Raw genomic sequence first — 15,828 nt, 5'->3', positions numbered from 1 at the left:
TGACTCTGGGCACAAAGGCATTGTGACCTTCAGAGATGGAGAGTGCAGACCTTTCCTTAGGCTTCTGAGGCAGTGACTGCCCAAGGAAAGGGAGGTCAGAGAGCACATTTAGATAAAGGTGGGGAAGGAAGGAATTAATGCAGCACTAAGAGTAACAGCGAGTAAAATAAAAATTTTGGTCAGTTGAAAAGTGTTTATGAAACTTCATTATGAGTCCCCTACTTGGTCACATGTAGTTCCTAGGTATAACAATACTGCTCTTCTCTGGCAGACAAGAGCCTATCACAGGATGTTCGGGTGGGAGGGGGATTCAGTGAGAGATGGGAGAAAGGACTGAACAATGGATACTGTTATAGTCACATGAGAATGGAGAGTCCTTGCGTGCTGTTGAAGACCAGATGGGTATCAATAGCTGCAATGCACTCTACATTTCAAAAAGCCTGAAGAGAGTGGTGGAGATAGTTATCTATTCATAAGCTGTTTTGAACATCATGCACACACAGGGTATGCATCCAGATAACTCATGGTAACTCGCTGATACATATAATATCTGTTTGTATGTCTCATGTAAAGATAAATTTAAAAATAATTTGAGGCTCAGACAGGAACATCAGTGAGTTTGAGACCAGTCTGGGCTATGTTGTGAGACTCTTATCTTGAAAGCTAATTAATTAAAAATTTAAATATATATATATATTTTTAAATAAAGAATATCCTGAGCTGAGCTGAACCCTCGCTTCTTACAGGAATGTGAGGCTCTGATTTTCAGAGAATGTGAAACATGTTTTTGCCTAGTAATGTGACTGGGCAGAGGTGGCACAGGGGTGGGGCGGGGTGAGGCAGGGTTGGGGCAGGGAAGTGGCACTAGGTTAGTTCCTTCCTTTCACCTGGTGGCTAGCTAGGTTTGGCCCTGGGATTTAGTGTGTAGAGTTTCACTGTTTTAATTGAGAATAGGCCGAGGACAGCCGAGCCCCCTCACCTCCCACCCCCCACCTCCCCACCCCTGCTTACTAAGTATACTATATGTGTGTTTTGACTCTGCACAGAAATTCCTTCCTGAGGAGCTCTTTGGTGCTTGTTAACGGGACTGGGGGGAGGGAGGGGTAGACAGAGAAGGCTAATGCAGAGCCACAAAGGGAGGAATGAGTGTTTCCAGCTTAATTTGATCTTATAGACCAACATTCCCAGACTTTTGATATGAGGTGGACTCTGGAGGTATGTGGTGTCTCCCTGCAAGGTGGGAGAAGAGGGAGCTTTACGTGAAGACCATACCAAGTCTTATATTCCACTGGCAGTGTCTGTAGGGCTGGGGGATGCTGTGGGAGTTTAGGAGAGGGGAAGCAGCATCTGAAGGTGATGACTGTGTGTGGGAGCATCCTAATGAGAGCCTTCCGCCTGTAGTGACTCGTCTACCGAGCATTTATAGGGTGTAGGTAATATGCTAGGTATTGTGAATACAGAGATGAAAGTATGCAGACCCTGCAGGGATGGTGCTCACCACAGTTTTATTCTGACTGTTAGTAGATTACACATTCTGCAATGGCTTTTGATGTTCACGTGACTTGGTTTCATGACTTCTTCAGTGCATCAGTTACTTTTTCCAGTGCTCCTCTGCGCCTCAGACACGCTGGCCTCTTTGCTGTCATCAGAACACATCATCACGTGCTCCCTTCAGGGATTTTGGCAAAAATGGTCTTCCTCATGGCTTTCATTTACCCAAATATTACTCTATTCTGTTCTATTGAAGGTGCAACTGGCCCTCTTCCAGTGTTCCCGATCTTCATCTTACACTGTATTTTCTATACTAGCTTTGTTATCACCTGGTAGACTATAAGGCCCAAGAGCATAAGAAACATTTCAAGCACCTACCCCATGAAGTATAACTGACAATGGCATTGAATAAGTGAATTGACTAAAGTCATTTCACACAGCCCCATCCGTGTTCCAACAGGCCTTTGTCTGGCTTTGATTGAGCTGAGCTCTTCCACCCTGCCTTGAACATCGCCCTTAGCCTTGCATCAGGAAGCCCTGCCAGGGCCTCCAAGGGACCCTGCTGCAAGGGACCCTTCCTTCCTGTGCTGCTGCTGGCAGATCAGAGCAGCCAAGAAGGAGTCGGAGAGCGGACACGTGGCCTTGGTGGCAGATATTTCAGGAACATGATTGTCCTGGCTTTGTCACAACTGAGCAAAGGGAAGTTCTTAAGAGAGTCTTTGTCTTTTGTTTGGGATCCTGTTTGTAGTCTTCCAAATATGGCCTGAACTCCACCCAAGCATTTAGTTCTCCTGCTCCTTCTTGGCTTCTAGATACATGCATGTGGCCACCATCTGTGCAGTCCAACCATCTGGTTTCCCTGTCTTAATGGCTCAGGAATTCTGCCTCTCTCCTGGGTGTCTCTGCAAGTCCCCATGAATGATGAACACTTTGCATTTCACATCCTCAGGCCCTCTCCTGTCAGGTTTGGTTGTTTTGCTGGCCAACCACCTCTGGTCTTGTCCTAATAATTTCTCTAGAATTTCCACAGAGAAGCCACAGTCTGGACTTCCCTCAAACAGCTATTTCAGGGCCATATACATGTAACAAATTTTACTGAGGACCTGGTCTGATCACAGGAAAATTACAACCTAAAAGAGAGAAATGTAATGCATTAGTCCATCATCAGGGTCTATTGATTGTTCTTCTTCATGGGTGGGTGCTGCCTTTAGTTGGTCACCTGTCTTCTGAGGCCCAGCCTGATTCATTACTCCAAGACTGGATTCTCTGATCTAGTTTCTTCTCAAATCTCAGCATTATATGAAAGGATCTTGTTCTATTCCTTTATCATAAATTTCTATTTAGTTATATGAGTCCATGCCTCCAACATGACTGTGCTTCGATCACTCTGAGCTAACAAAAGTTGAAACCATGTCTGCATTATGGCTCTAAAGCCTTTAATATTATTGCTGGCACATAACTGTTTCCTAGTAGATACTGCAGGATGAGTGGATAACTCAGATTACATCTGAAGGACATGCTTTTCTATATTTTCTATATTTTATGAATTTTAAGAATCTAAGCCATGTATAATGGTGTACTTCTTTAATCCTAGCACCCATGAGGCAGAAGCAGGTAGATGTCTGTGAGTTTGGGGCCATCCTGGTCTACATAGCAAATTCCAGGACAGTCAGGGCTACATAGAGAGACTCTGTCTAAAGGAAAAAAAAATAAAACAAAACAAGAACAACAACAAAAATCACACAGAAAAGCAACAACAACAAAATAGGAAATAATCCAAAATAAAAACAAAAAATTTGTATGTTAAAGAACATTTCTCAATGTGACAACTAATTTAAAATTCTTAAGATGTTGTATGATTATATAAAACATACCTCAAGGATTCTGTGTGCTCCACTTCCAGCCTGGGGTCATCACTGTAGGCCCATCTCAGATACTATGCTAAGCATCTTGGAAGTGGAAAGAAGGAAAGACCTTTGAGGGGAAACTGATGCAACAGGAGAGAGGGCCATCTTTTGCTCACTCCCCCAACGAGCCTCTCTCCTTGATAATGTCTTGGAGACTGACCAGGATTTTAGGAGGGGATAGGGCACCAAGGAAGACAGAGCCCTAAATCAGCATTCTGGGGCTCTCATCCCCCTGTAACAACAAGTTGTTTCAGAAAGGTTAGAACCAAGAGGCCCTGGAAGAAGCAACTCCAGAGCCCCATGGACAGGTGTGCAGCTGTGACTGGAGGGAGGGGACTCATGGTCAGATTATTAAAAAAGTATACAGGAGTATTGAATTGTACTGCTTTTTGAGAGTTTGCACCCATGGCACTTGGCACATACCGCCCAGCATCAGGATGAAGCTAAGGTGTCAGGAGACTCCATGGGCCTGATGAGGGACTGTCAATGCCAACCTGATAGCCCCTCTGCTGTGACCTCAATACTAACAATGCTTGAAGGGAAGCTCCTGATATCTGGGCCACAGCACTTGACCCCTTTGTGCTCTGTGTGTCTGTTTCTCAGTCTTCCTCCTTTCTTGCCCTCCCTAGGGAGATGAAAACCAGTTGGTTCCAGCCAGCAGACAATTGGACCTTTCATGAAGAGGATGTCCCACAGACAGCAACCACGAACTACATGGGGATTACTGCTGCTATCTAGAAGTTTCTGGAGGAGCAGTCACAAATGCACCAGCCTTTTCCCTTGCTCTTCAGTCTTCCGGTCATAACTACAGAAATTCTAACTGCTTATGCTTGGGATTTCTCTGTGATGGAACAGTGTTCATTTTCCTGAGGGAGGTGCACGCATGCGCAGACTCTCCCTCTCCCTCTCCCTTACCTCTCTCCCTCAACCCTTCCCCTGTCCCCAGCAAAGCTCCTGCCATTGTCTGGGAACAAGCAAAATGGAAGGGTCATTGTCTACTTGAGCTGTCCCTTCTTCAGCATTTCAAAAGCCTTTCTCACTGTGCATCCTCTTCTTGGAATCACAGAGTGAGACAGGGTAGCAGGGAAGGACTCCCCCAGGTTTATTTAGAAATGGGCTGATAAGGAAACAGATCTGAGACCTTGAGGCCTTCTTTGTCTTAAACACCAGTGTAAGGCAAAGGACTTGAGACCTTATAAGGACTTGAGACCTGATCATGGCAATCACTGTTTTCAAGGTAAGGTGGACTATAATTTGGACACATCTGGACATCTCCTGCAAGTTGGTCCCATAAGCTAATTAGGGACTCAGAAACCCTAGCCCAATACCTCCTAAAGGAGCGGGAAGCAACTACCACCATCTTGGTCCAGAAATCAGCCTAAGACTTTGGAGTCAAAGTGTCTGTAGTATAGGTTTGCCCTTGTCCTGGCCTGGTATGTCAGAAGAGAGGAGAAACATCAAAAATGCATGTAAATTCCATAGGACATGAAGCATATGACAGTCTAGAAACACCTCATCTTACCATGTAGGGAAGGAGCCATCTCCATATTTTGTCACAGCCTCCAAATGCTCCTTGGTGGTGGTGGTGAATGGCACTGGAAGGAGCAATGGGTGCTGATTCTGGTGCTGGGGAGCACGTATAGGACAGCTCCTGAGGACTCCCAGTGCTCTGCTTGGTGGATTTTGGTGAGCTGGGCATCTGGAGCCTTCTAGCCATGAGCTTTACAACAGGTACAGTGGTAATCTCACCCCTCCTTTGTATGCTGGGATGGACTTTATAGGATTTGCTAAACATGTTCTTATTTGCTCCTCATAACCTCCCACAAACTAGAAGCAAGCACAGCGATGCTTTTCAGCACCAAGAGGGATTAGGCTTGCCGACTTCAAGGCCACTTCAGCTCTGTCATCCAGGTTTTGGAACTTAAAGGTCCAGTGTGGGCCGTTAGTTGGATATGCTTCTGAAACTGGCAAGTCAAGATGCATACATGGCCAGGGGCTTTTCCCTACCAATGGCCCTGAATAGGAAACAGGACAGTTAATATGGAGAAGAAAATCACCTTTGTTATTTTGTGGTACGAAGTCAGAGACATGGCTTATAGTGAGAGATGAACGGCCCTACTTTAGGAGCACAGAATTGGGTAAGCCTGCTGGTCTACTTCAAGATAGCATGGCTGAAAAATTTTCCAAATAAAACTTAGAGAATAAAATTACAAAAGAAAAAAGCAAAGGGAAGAAGCAAAGCCTGGATGACTGTTAGCAGCCAGGGGAGGTTTCACAGGGCAGGCTTTCATTTCTAAAACAAAATACTATTTTATTTTAAAGAAAAGAGATTTAGTTGACTCAGAATTTATGGGTTGAAATTCCAGATGATATCAGGGAGATTGTGGCAAGGGTTCTCTCTTAACCACATCTCCTCATGGTGACTGCAGTGGGGGCATGTCTGCAAGTGGGAACTAACATCATGCTGTGGACAGGAAGTCAGGGAGAGACTCCCATCTCTTTCAGTTAATTTTTTTTTTTTATTGCTGAGATGAGCCACCGTGACCAAGGTAAATTGTAAGAGAAATAATTTAATTTGAGGGCTCACAGTTCCAGGGGTTAAAGTCCATGACCATCACAGCAAGGAGCATGGCAGCAGCAGGCAGGCCTGGTGGTGGAGTGGTAACTGAGAATCCATGTCTGACCCTCAAAGCCAAAGCAGAGGGGGAGAGGGAGAGGGAGAGGGAGAGGGAGAGGGAGAGGGAGAGGGAGAGGGAGAGGGAGAGGGAGAGGGAGAGGGAGAGGGAGAGGGAGAGGGAGAGGGAGAGGGAGAGGGAGAGGGAGAGGGAGAGGGAGAGGGAGAGGGAGAGGGAGAGGGAGAGGGAGAGCCACAACTGGGAATGGCTTGGGCCTTTGAAACTTCAAAGCTCACTCCAAGTGTCTCCTCCAATAAGACTATATCACCTAATTCTTCCCAAACCATTCTATCAACTGCAGAACAAGCATTCAAACATGCCTTTGGGTTCCTTCTCCCTCCAACCACTAAGGTCTCACAATTCCTTTTGAGGGCGTAAGCTCAATGACGCTAAGACCTAACTCATCAGATATATTTCTTAGAGACTCACCACCTCAGCAATGATACAGGGAGGACTAGGTCTGTGACATCCTCGTGGGCATCCAAGAGCTATATCAGGTGTAAAACAGCTGCCCTTGTAAGGGCCACAGGTTTGCCCTCCAGAGTTCAGGTATCCACTGCCAACTGATATATGAAAACTTCAATGGCAATTCCTCAAATAAACAACTCATCGGTTATAAATAACTTACATTTCAATGTAGTTCTCTACTTCACTATGTTACTGTTGTTACCCTATTACTGTGTCTGATTTGTCAATGTAACTTTATTGTGGATATTTATAAATATGAGAAACAGTATATGTAGGCTTCAATACTGTAGCAGTTTCAGGCATCACTGGGGGGGGGATCTAGGAATCCTAGTCCCTGTAGATGTGGAGGGAAGGTGGGGAGGGGAGAGAGAGAGAGAGAGAGAGAGAGAGAGAGAGAGAGAGAGAGAGAGAGAGAGAGAGAGAGAGAGAGAAAGAGGCTGTGTGTGTGGTGAGTATGTGTGGTGCGTATGTATGTGTATGTGGTGAGTGTGAGTGGGTATGTGGGTTTTTATGTGTGTGAAGTGTGCATGTGTGTGTGTGTGGGCACGCGCGCGCTGAAACCAAGACAAAGCTGGCATCTGATGTGGTTTTTGATTAGTTGCAAACAAGTATCCACCATCATGTGCAACAGTCTATGTGGTGGAGTGTATGCAGGAAATACCACATTGCACTTGTTTTCTAGTGGCTCAGGCATAGTATGATGAGTGAACTCAAGAAGACAGAAGCACAGCACTTCCAGTGTTTGCAGAAGGTTGCTCCTGGAGGCTCGGTTTAAATATACTTGAGTGAATAGAATTTTGACAAGCAAAGATTAAGAAAAAGATATGCTAGGCTGCGTTATATTTGAGATATGTTGATAAGTCTGGCCTTCCTAATGTTCTTTCTCTCCCTCCTCTTGACCCATCCCTCCCTTTTCTCTTTGTGTGTGTATGTGTGTGTGTGTGCACTTGAGCACGCGCATGAGGATGCCTGTAGGGGCTTTCTGGGGGACTTGGAGGAAATAAAGAAAAAAAAAGAGACAGATCAATTGAGCAAGATAAATTATGATTACCTTGGGAGAGGCATATGGCATTAGGACTTCACACAGAAGATAATGGTGGATGCCTGACTGCCTTTAAGGAAGGGAGGGGAAGCTTGGAGTTTGAAAAATCCTTCTGGCAATGCATGAAGAATGGACTGAAAAGCAGTCAGAGACTTGTGAAAGAGTCTTGGTTCTCGCTGGATGAGGACTGATCCGTTGCAGAAGAGCCGGAAATGAATGTAAGAGGATTCATTTAGGAGAGGCAGAACTGGATTCCAGGCAGCAGAAGTCATTTTGGCTGGGAAGGGAGAAGTCAATTGCATGTTTGCTTGCACTCCTCTATTGCAATAGCAACTTCCCTGCTGTGTCGGATGCTCATCTGTCTTCTGCTCACCTCTGGTTTGTTGAAAGCTGAGTGTCAGAGCTTTCATTTCTGCATGCTGGTAGATTTAGCCCTGCCATGCGAGGACAGTACTTAAATGTCTGTGACAAAGAAGTGATCCCTAGAGCGTGGGCTGTGGTATGCAAGCTGCAGGAGGGACTGTCAGTTGCTGTGTGGTTCTGCCTAGTTTAGAAGGGAAGCTGCAAAGTACGTGTGTGTGTGTGTGTGTGTGTGCGCGCGCGCGCGCGCGCGCGCGCGCGCACAGCTAGAGAACCTATGTGGGAACCTCAACTGAGAGCAAGATGTTGGTGAGCAGCATCAGTGCCAGCTACTTGCAGAGGGAACCCTGTGTAGTCCTGAGGTTGGGGAGGACAGGGGAGATCCTCTGCAGCTGAGGAGACATGAAGTTAAGGATTCATGTATCTGCTGCCTAGCGCAGGACTCCTACTGTCTCCTGCCATCACAAGAATCACAAAAGTATGCATGTAGAATTCATCATAGGTTAGGGTTATCAACAGGGGCACGTGTTAGACATGGGATATATATTCATATATATATATATATATATATATATATATATATATATATATATATATCCCATATATATATGTGTGTGTGTATGTATTATATATATGAAAACCAAACAACCCTATTAAAAAATGGGGGTACAGAGTTAAACAAAGAATTCTCACCTGAAGAACTTCGGATGGCGGAGAAGCATCTTAAAAAATGCTCAACTTCATTAGTCATTAGGGAAATGCAAATCAAAACAACCCTGAGATTTCACCTTACACCAGTCAGAATGGCTAAGATTAAAAATTCAGGAGACAGCAGGTGTTGGAGAGGGTGCGGAGAAAGATGAACACTCCTCCACTGCTGGTGGGGTTGCAAATTGGTACAACCACTCTGGAAATCAGTCTGGCGGTTCCTCCGAAAACTGGGCACCTCAATTCCAGAAGATCCTGCTATACCACTCCTGGGCATATACCCAGAGGATTCCCCACCATGTAATAAGGATACATGCTCTACTATGTTCATAGCAGCCCTATTTATAATTGCCAGATGCTGGAAAGAACCCAGGTATCCCTCAACAGAAGAGTGGATGCAAAAAATGTGGTATATTTACACAATGGAGTACTATTCAGCCATTAGAAACAATGAATTCATGAAATTCTTAGGCAAATGGATGGAGCTAGAGAACATCATACTAAGTGAGGTAACCCAGACTCAAAAGGTGAATCATGGTATGCACTCACTAATAAATGGATATTAACCTAGAAAACTGGAATACCCAAAACATAATCCACACATCAAATGAGGTACAAGAAGAAAGGAGGAATGGCCCGTGGTTCTGGAAAGACTCAGTGAAGCAGTATTCAGCAAAACCAGAACGGGGAAGTGGGAAGGGGTGGGTGGGAGAACAGGGGGAGAGAGGGGGCTTATGGGACTTTCGGGGAGTGGGGGGGCTAGAAAAGGGGAAATCATCTGAAATGTAAATAAAAAATATATCGAATAAAAAATCCAAAAAAAAAAAAGAAAAGGGAATTCCATGTAAAAACTATAGAGTATTTAAAAATCTACACAATTATGGAGAGATAAATAAAAACAGTTACCCTACCAGTAGAGACATACTGCCGTGTATTTTTGTGATTGGAAGGTAAACTGTTCTTTGCATGTATGTGTAAGGGGCACACATGAAAGTCGTGCTCTAGACACCATACCATCCCTCATCAAATGCCAAACACATGGTACTTTGTGATTCATTAGGTCATTAGGATTCCTATTTATATTAATTTGTAGATGTTCAGAATTTTTTCCAAGCCCTACTTCTTCCACCAGACCAGGACCAATAGGGATTCAGATCTATCTCTAACACAACAAGTGACAAAGTCCAAAGGGAGTCCTGTCTTTCTCTAACATAGCAGATGGGGCTGTACAATCTGGGCACTTGTTTCTCTGGTGACCACATAGTGTCACTTCTCAGGTCTAGACTGTCTTTATTTCCCTTAAAAGCAAGCAGGCTTGGCTGTAAGGGAACAGACCTCTCTCTTTGCACACTTGCTCTAAAGCACTGTTTCCAGGACACTGCTATTGTCCTTGTGGCCGCATTGTGAGGCGTGAGCTGCTTCATGAGCTGTCTCAGAACAGGTCTAGCTGTGAAAACCTTACACCCCAGTCAGGGCCCAGGTGACTCTGGAATATTCTATGGCCACAGAGTATGATCTTTAATTTCCTGTGACTTTTCATTTCATCAACTCAACTGGAGGAAGAAACTCCTATGACATTAAAAAATGGCACCTTTTGAGTATGTCTGAGGGTTGTTTCCAGAGAGGATTTAATTGAGGGAGGAAAACCTGTCCTTCAAACAGGTGGTGCCAATTTCCTATGCTGGAATCCTAGTCCTGATGGTGCAGCGGGGATGTAGAAATGACAGATAAATAACCATATTCTTCTTTGATTATTGATCCATCGAGATGTGAGTAAGCCTCTGCTGCACTGACAAGAGCTGGTCCCACTGGCATACCTTTCCCACCAATATTAACTCTATCTTTCATTTCTTTCTTTCTATTTCTTTCTTTTCTTTTCTTTTTTTGGAAGGTCTTTGTTCACAGCATCAAGAAAAGTAATTAATGCATTTTAGTTACTTTTTGACTGCTGTGACAAAACACCATGCCAAGGCAACTGTACTGGCTGGTTTTGTGTATCCACTTGACATAAACTGGAGTTATCACAGAGAAAGAAGACTCCCTTGAGGAAATGCCTCTATGAAATCCAGCTGTTAGGCATTTTCCCAATTAGTGATCAAGGATGGGAGGGCTCATTGTAGGTGGGGCCATCCCTGGGCTGGTAGTCCTGAGTTCTATAAGAAAGCAGGCTGAGCAAACCAGGGGAAGCAAGCCAGTAAGTAACATCCCTTCATGGCCTCTGCATCAGCTCCTGCTTCCTGACCTGCTTGAGTTCCAGTCCTGACTTCCTTTGATGATGCACAGCAGTGTGGAAGTGTAAGCTGAATAAATCCTCCCCTCTCCAACTTACTTCTTGGTCATGATGTTTGTGCAGGAATAGAAACTGACTAAGACAAATTGATAACAGCATAGTGGGGTATTCCTGTGACAACCTGACCATGTTTTAGGGGGGCTAGATGAGCCATTGGGTGTTAAGAGCTCTGGGGGATGTTTAGTTGGAGCTTGGAAGATAATGTTGAGAACAGTGCAAATGATGAAGGCCTGTCTTATAAAATTTCAGGGCCATTGCTATTTTGATTGTGAAGATTCTGTAGTTTTGGTTATCTGGGGCTGAAGAATCAGCTGTGATTAACAAGATACAAGAATTACTAAAGTGAAGCCTTTGCATTACTGGGACTATTGATGCTGGTTAGCTGGAGGTAAGAAAGTAGTGGTGATTAAGAAGAGATCAGTATCATTGAGGTGAAATCTTATGGGAAGTGTTTTCTGAGAGCACAAAGAAGCTATGTTCCAGAGATAGCCAAGATTGTATCTTGTGCTGAGGCTGGACTCGGTAATGTGTAAGAGTCACCCTGGTGGTACTGCTTTTGAAGGTATGAAGGGGTCATAAAGAGCAGCTGAGGCTCAGCTCTATGAGAGGCCATGGAAGACCTGGTGAAGGTGCAGCCTCAGTTGCAGTTGATGGTCCAGTACTGAAGGGATCATGCAAAAGATTTGAGGCCTGGCACCATGAAGAGAGGCTATTGGTGAAGCCTAGTTGCAGTGGAAGACTCCAGTATACTGTAGATGCTAGTACCAAGAATACCAAGTTCTCCAGTATACTGTAGATGCTAGTACCAAGATGATCACCAAGAATAGCAGCAGCAGCAGCAGCAGCAGCAATGGAATGGATTAACCTGAGCTTAGAGTGCTACAGAGGGCAGGGCTGGAGAAATGACCCAAGCCCTTGTAGGAGTCCAGGAGATTGTGAGTGTATCCTAGACACTGGATGGCTAGAGTTTGATTTTGCTTTTGATTGTGACTGTATCCTGATATTTTATTTTTTCTCTCTTGAAGGAAGAAAGTATTTTAGTGGAGCCCACAGTTCAGAGACTTTGAATTGTAAAAAGACTTTGAATTTCAAAAGAGATTGGATATTTAAAAGGGATTGAAATTTTAATATGTAAGAATTTGTAAAGACAGTGGGACTTTTAAAGTTATTTAGATCTTAGGGATGAATAAGAAAGTAAGGGTTGAAGCATGATAGTGATGTGTTTATGTGTCAGGTTGACAAGAGGTCAATTGTACTGGCTAGTTTTGTGTATCAACTTGACATAAGCTGGAGTTATCACAGAGAAAGGAGCCTCCCTTGAGGAAATGCCTCTATGAGATCCAGCTGTAGGGCATTTTTTTCAATTAGTGATCAAGGGTGGGAAGGCCCATTGTGGGTGGGGCCATTCCTGGGCTGGTATTCTTGGGTTCTATCAGAAAGTAAGCTGAGCAAGCCAGGGGAAGCAAGCCAGCAAGTAACATCCCTCCATGACCTCTGCATCAGCTCCTGCTTCCTGAACTGCTTGAGTTCCAGTCCTGACTTCCTTTGGTGATGAACAACAATGTAGAAGTGTAAATTAAACAAATCCTCTCCTCTCCAACTTGCCTGTTGGAGTTGCACAACTTGATGTTTGTACAAGAATAGAAACTCTAAGACAACATCTTATGAAAGAAACCAATTAACTTGGAGCAAATAGTTCCAGAGGCTTAGAATCTATGATCATCCTAGTGGGAGCATGGCAGCAGGCAGGCAGGCATGGTGTTGGAGTGGTAGTTGAGAGCTCACATCTCCATCCACAAGTACAAGGCAGAGAACTAATATGGGCTTTCTTAAGTCTCAAAGCCTACCCCATGATACACCTCCTGATCATTCTCAAATCTTTGTATGCTCTTTCTAATAACTGCGAACTATGCATTAAAATATAGGAGCTTATGGGAAACACTCTCATTCAGACCACCAGGTAATACATGTTCCTTCATTTACATATTGGGAGAATACTTATAAAAGTGTATGTACTTCCTCCCTAGGAGATTCTGGTTTCCTTCCATGAATTGGTTCTACTTCCTGATCCTTAGCAGATCTTTAGCAAGTGCTACATGTGAACTATAGATGACTTGATTACATTGCTCCTCAAGAAACACATCAGAAAACCAGGATCTTCTGCAAGATAGTGAGAAGGGCAAACCCTGCAGAGAGCAGTATGGATGAGTAAAGTTATTGAGTATGTCCACCTAGGTGGAGAAATGGGAGGCAGATTTAAAAGGCCAAGCATTGCCTCTCAGGGCATTGATGAAGACCCCCAACTTAGTTCTTTTTTTTTTTGGACCAATTAGATTTAACAGATATATATAGAACATTCTATCCTAAAACAAAAGAATATACCCTTTTCTCAGCACCTCATGGCACCTTCTCCAAAATCGACCATATAATTCGTCACAAGACAGACCTCAACAAATATAAGAAGATCGAACTAATCCCATGCCTCCTATCAGATCACTATGGAGTAAAAGTGGTCTTCAATAGCAACAAAAACAATAGAAAACCCACATACACTTGGAAACTGAACAATATTCTACTCAATGATACCTTGGTCAAGGAAGAAATAAAGAAAGAAATTAAAGACTTTTTAGAACACAATGAAAATGAAAACACAACATACCCAAATCTATGGGACATAATGAAAGCAGTGCTAAGAGGAAAACTCATAGCCCTGAGTGCCTCCAAAAAGAAAATGGAGAGAGCATACATTACCAGCTTAATGACACACCTGAAAGCCCTGGAACAAAAAGAAGCTATTTCACCCAGGAGGAGTAGAAGGCAGGAAATCATCAAACTCAGGGCTGAAATCAATCAAGTAGAAACAAAGAGAACCATACAAAGAATCAACAAAACCAGGAGCTGGTTCTTTGAGAAAATCAACAAGATAGATAAACCCTTAGCCAGACTGACCAAAGGGCACAGAGAAAGTATCCAAATTAACAAACTTAGAAATGAAAAGGGAGATATAACAACGGAAACTGAGGAAATCCAAAAAATCATCAGATCCTACTACAAGAGACTGTACTCAACACAACTGGAGAATCTGGAGGAAATGGACAATTTCCTTGACAGATACCAAATACCAAAATTAAATCAGGACCAACTAGACCATCTAAACAGTCCCATAATGCCTAAAGAAATAGAAGGAGTCATAGAAAGTCTTCCAACCAAAAAAAGCACAGGACCAGATGGTTTCAGTGCAGAATTCTATCAGACCTTCAAAGAAGAGTTAACACCAATACTCTTCAAACTATTCCAACTTAGTTCTTTGAATCATCTGTTTTACAAGTGAAATGCTTCCAAATCTCAGAGCAAAGGACTGCATTTGAATAACAACTTTGTATATGTAGTAGAGCTATGGTCCTTTCACCCACATCTCTCAGCCCATCACTTCTCACCTCCCAGGCCCAGATCACCAGAATCTCATCCCGACATCTGTAATCACCTCAGCTGTCTTCTCTAGAGTCTCATCCTCGACCAGCATCCAAAGCCAATCACTCACAGTATTTCAATACCTTTGGAAAGCACACTGCAATGAAGTCCATGCTCCCTTCTGTGGATTCGAAGCACCTCACCTTGACCCCTAGGCATGTCTCCAATCTCACCCTTCTCTTCTCTACTCTACTCCAGCTACACTACCTCTCTTGGTCCTCCTCAAATGCCTGCTTCTCCTTTCAGACCTTTACATAAGCTCTTTCCCCACCCCTATCTAGAACATCTCTCCTCCATTTCTTCACGAATTCATCTTCCTTCTTCCAAAACCCATGATTTTAGAAAGACTGTAAGAAATATAGACTGCTTGCTGCCTTCTCCTCCCCATCATATTTTATCCCTGAATCTTACTAATTCCTTCTATTTACATCTGACATTTTATACATTAGTTTTGGAGACAATCTCACTACCCAGTGAGGCTGGCTTTGAATGCCCAAGTCTTCTGCCACAGTTTTCCAAGAATTATAGACATGTGTCATCACTCCTGACTCAAATGTTTATTTTTTGTTGAATTGTTTCTTTGTATGCTCTTTCTTGTTCTAAGATCATCATGCCAGCAGGGACAGGTCTTCCTTTTCTGTGGCAGAATCCCCTGGACTCATAATGGTGTCTGTGAATGCAGTGAGTGAATGTTGTATTTATGCATGGATGAACAAATGAATGAATGAATTAGGTTGTTTCTCAAATTCATGGAGATGGAACACAAGATGTAAAATTGCTCTTTGTCTTATAGAGTTGGATCTTTCCACTACTGGGTACTTCTTGGTTATTTTCTGAAGTTTCTAGCACTGAATTTAAAGAAGACATTAAGCATACACACAAACTCTCTCTCTCTCTCTCTTTCTCTCTCTCTCTCTCTCTCTCTCTCTCTCTCACACACACACACACACACACACACACACACACACACACACGACCACCACCACCACCACCACCACCACCAGCAATGGCATCATGAGTATAAAGAGACATAAGTAGTTTTTTTTTATTGTAACATTTAGTAATCCTAGTAGTGTTTGGCCAGATGGTTTTGTTCCCTGTGACATGGGGTGCGCCCATTCTGTCACCCACATTCATCAGGTACCTATGAGAGGCTGAGCTAAGCAAGGCTTCACTCACTGGTCTGGTTCCTCCTCTCTCTCTCTCTCTCTCTCTCTCTCTCTCTCTCTCTCTCTCTCTCTCTCTCTCTCTCTCTCCCTGAAACATTCCCAGTTCCATACAGTTAGCTGAGCTTCCTCTCAGCATGGTGGCCTCAAGGCAGCTGGACTTTCTGTGTGGAAGCAGGCTTCTGGAGGAATCCATTAACTCAATCCCTGAGTTCTAATCTTGACACTACAACTCATTTTCTTTGTGATA

At 43.7% G+C, this 15,828-nt stretch overlaps 1 long non-coding RNA gene across 2 annotated transcripts; it reads right to left on the bottom strand.

Moving 5' to 3' along the window:
- Positions 1 to 1,488: 1,488 nt before the first annotated feature.
- Positions 1,489 to 8,084, bottom strand: LOC127697779 (uncharacterized). 2 transcript variants are annotated; one of them, XR_007980529.1, is made up of 4 exons: positions 7,593 to 8,084; positions 4,921 to 5,413; positions 3,366 to 3,630; positions 1,489 to 2,621 (listed from the first exon to the last, which is right to left on the bottom strand). It is a non-coding gene; the product is annotated as an uncharacterized LOC127697779 (long non-coding RNA). The 2 variants fall into 2 exon arrangements; XR_007980528.1 differs by having other exon boundaries at positions 3,366 to 3,440.
- Positions 8,085 to 15,828: the final 7,744 nt, after the last annotated feature.

This window comes from Apodemus sylvaticus, chromosome 12 (genome assembly GCF_947179515.1).
Source record: "Apodemus sylvaticus chromosome 12, mApoSyl1.1, whole genome shotgun sequence".
Lineage (NCBI taxonomy): Eukaryota > Metazoa > Chordata > Mammalia > Rodentia > Muridae > Apodemus > Apodemus sylvaticus.
The sequence above is the reverse complement of the archived record's forward strand: the minus strand, read 5'-3'. Positions and strand labels throughout refer to the sequence as shown.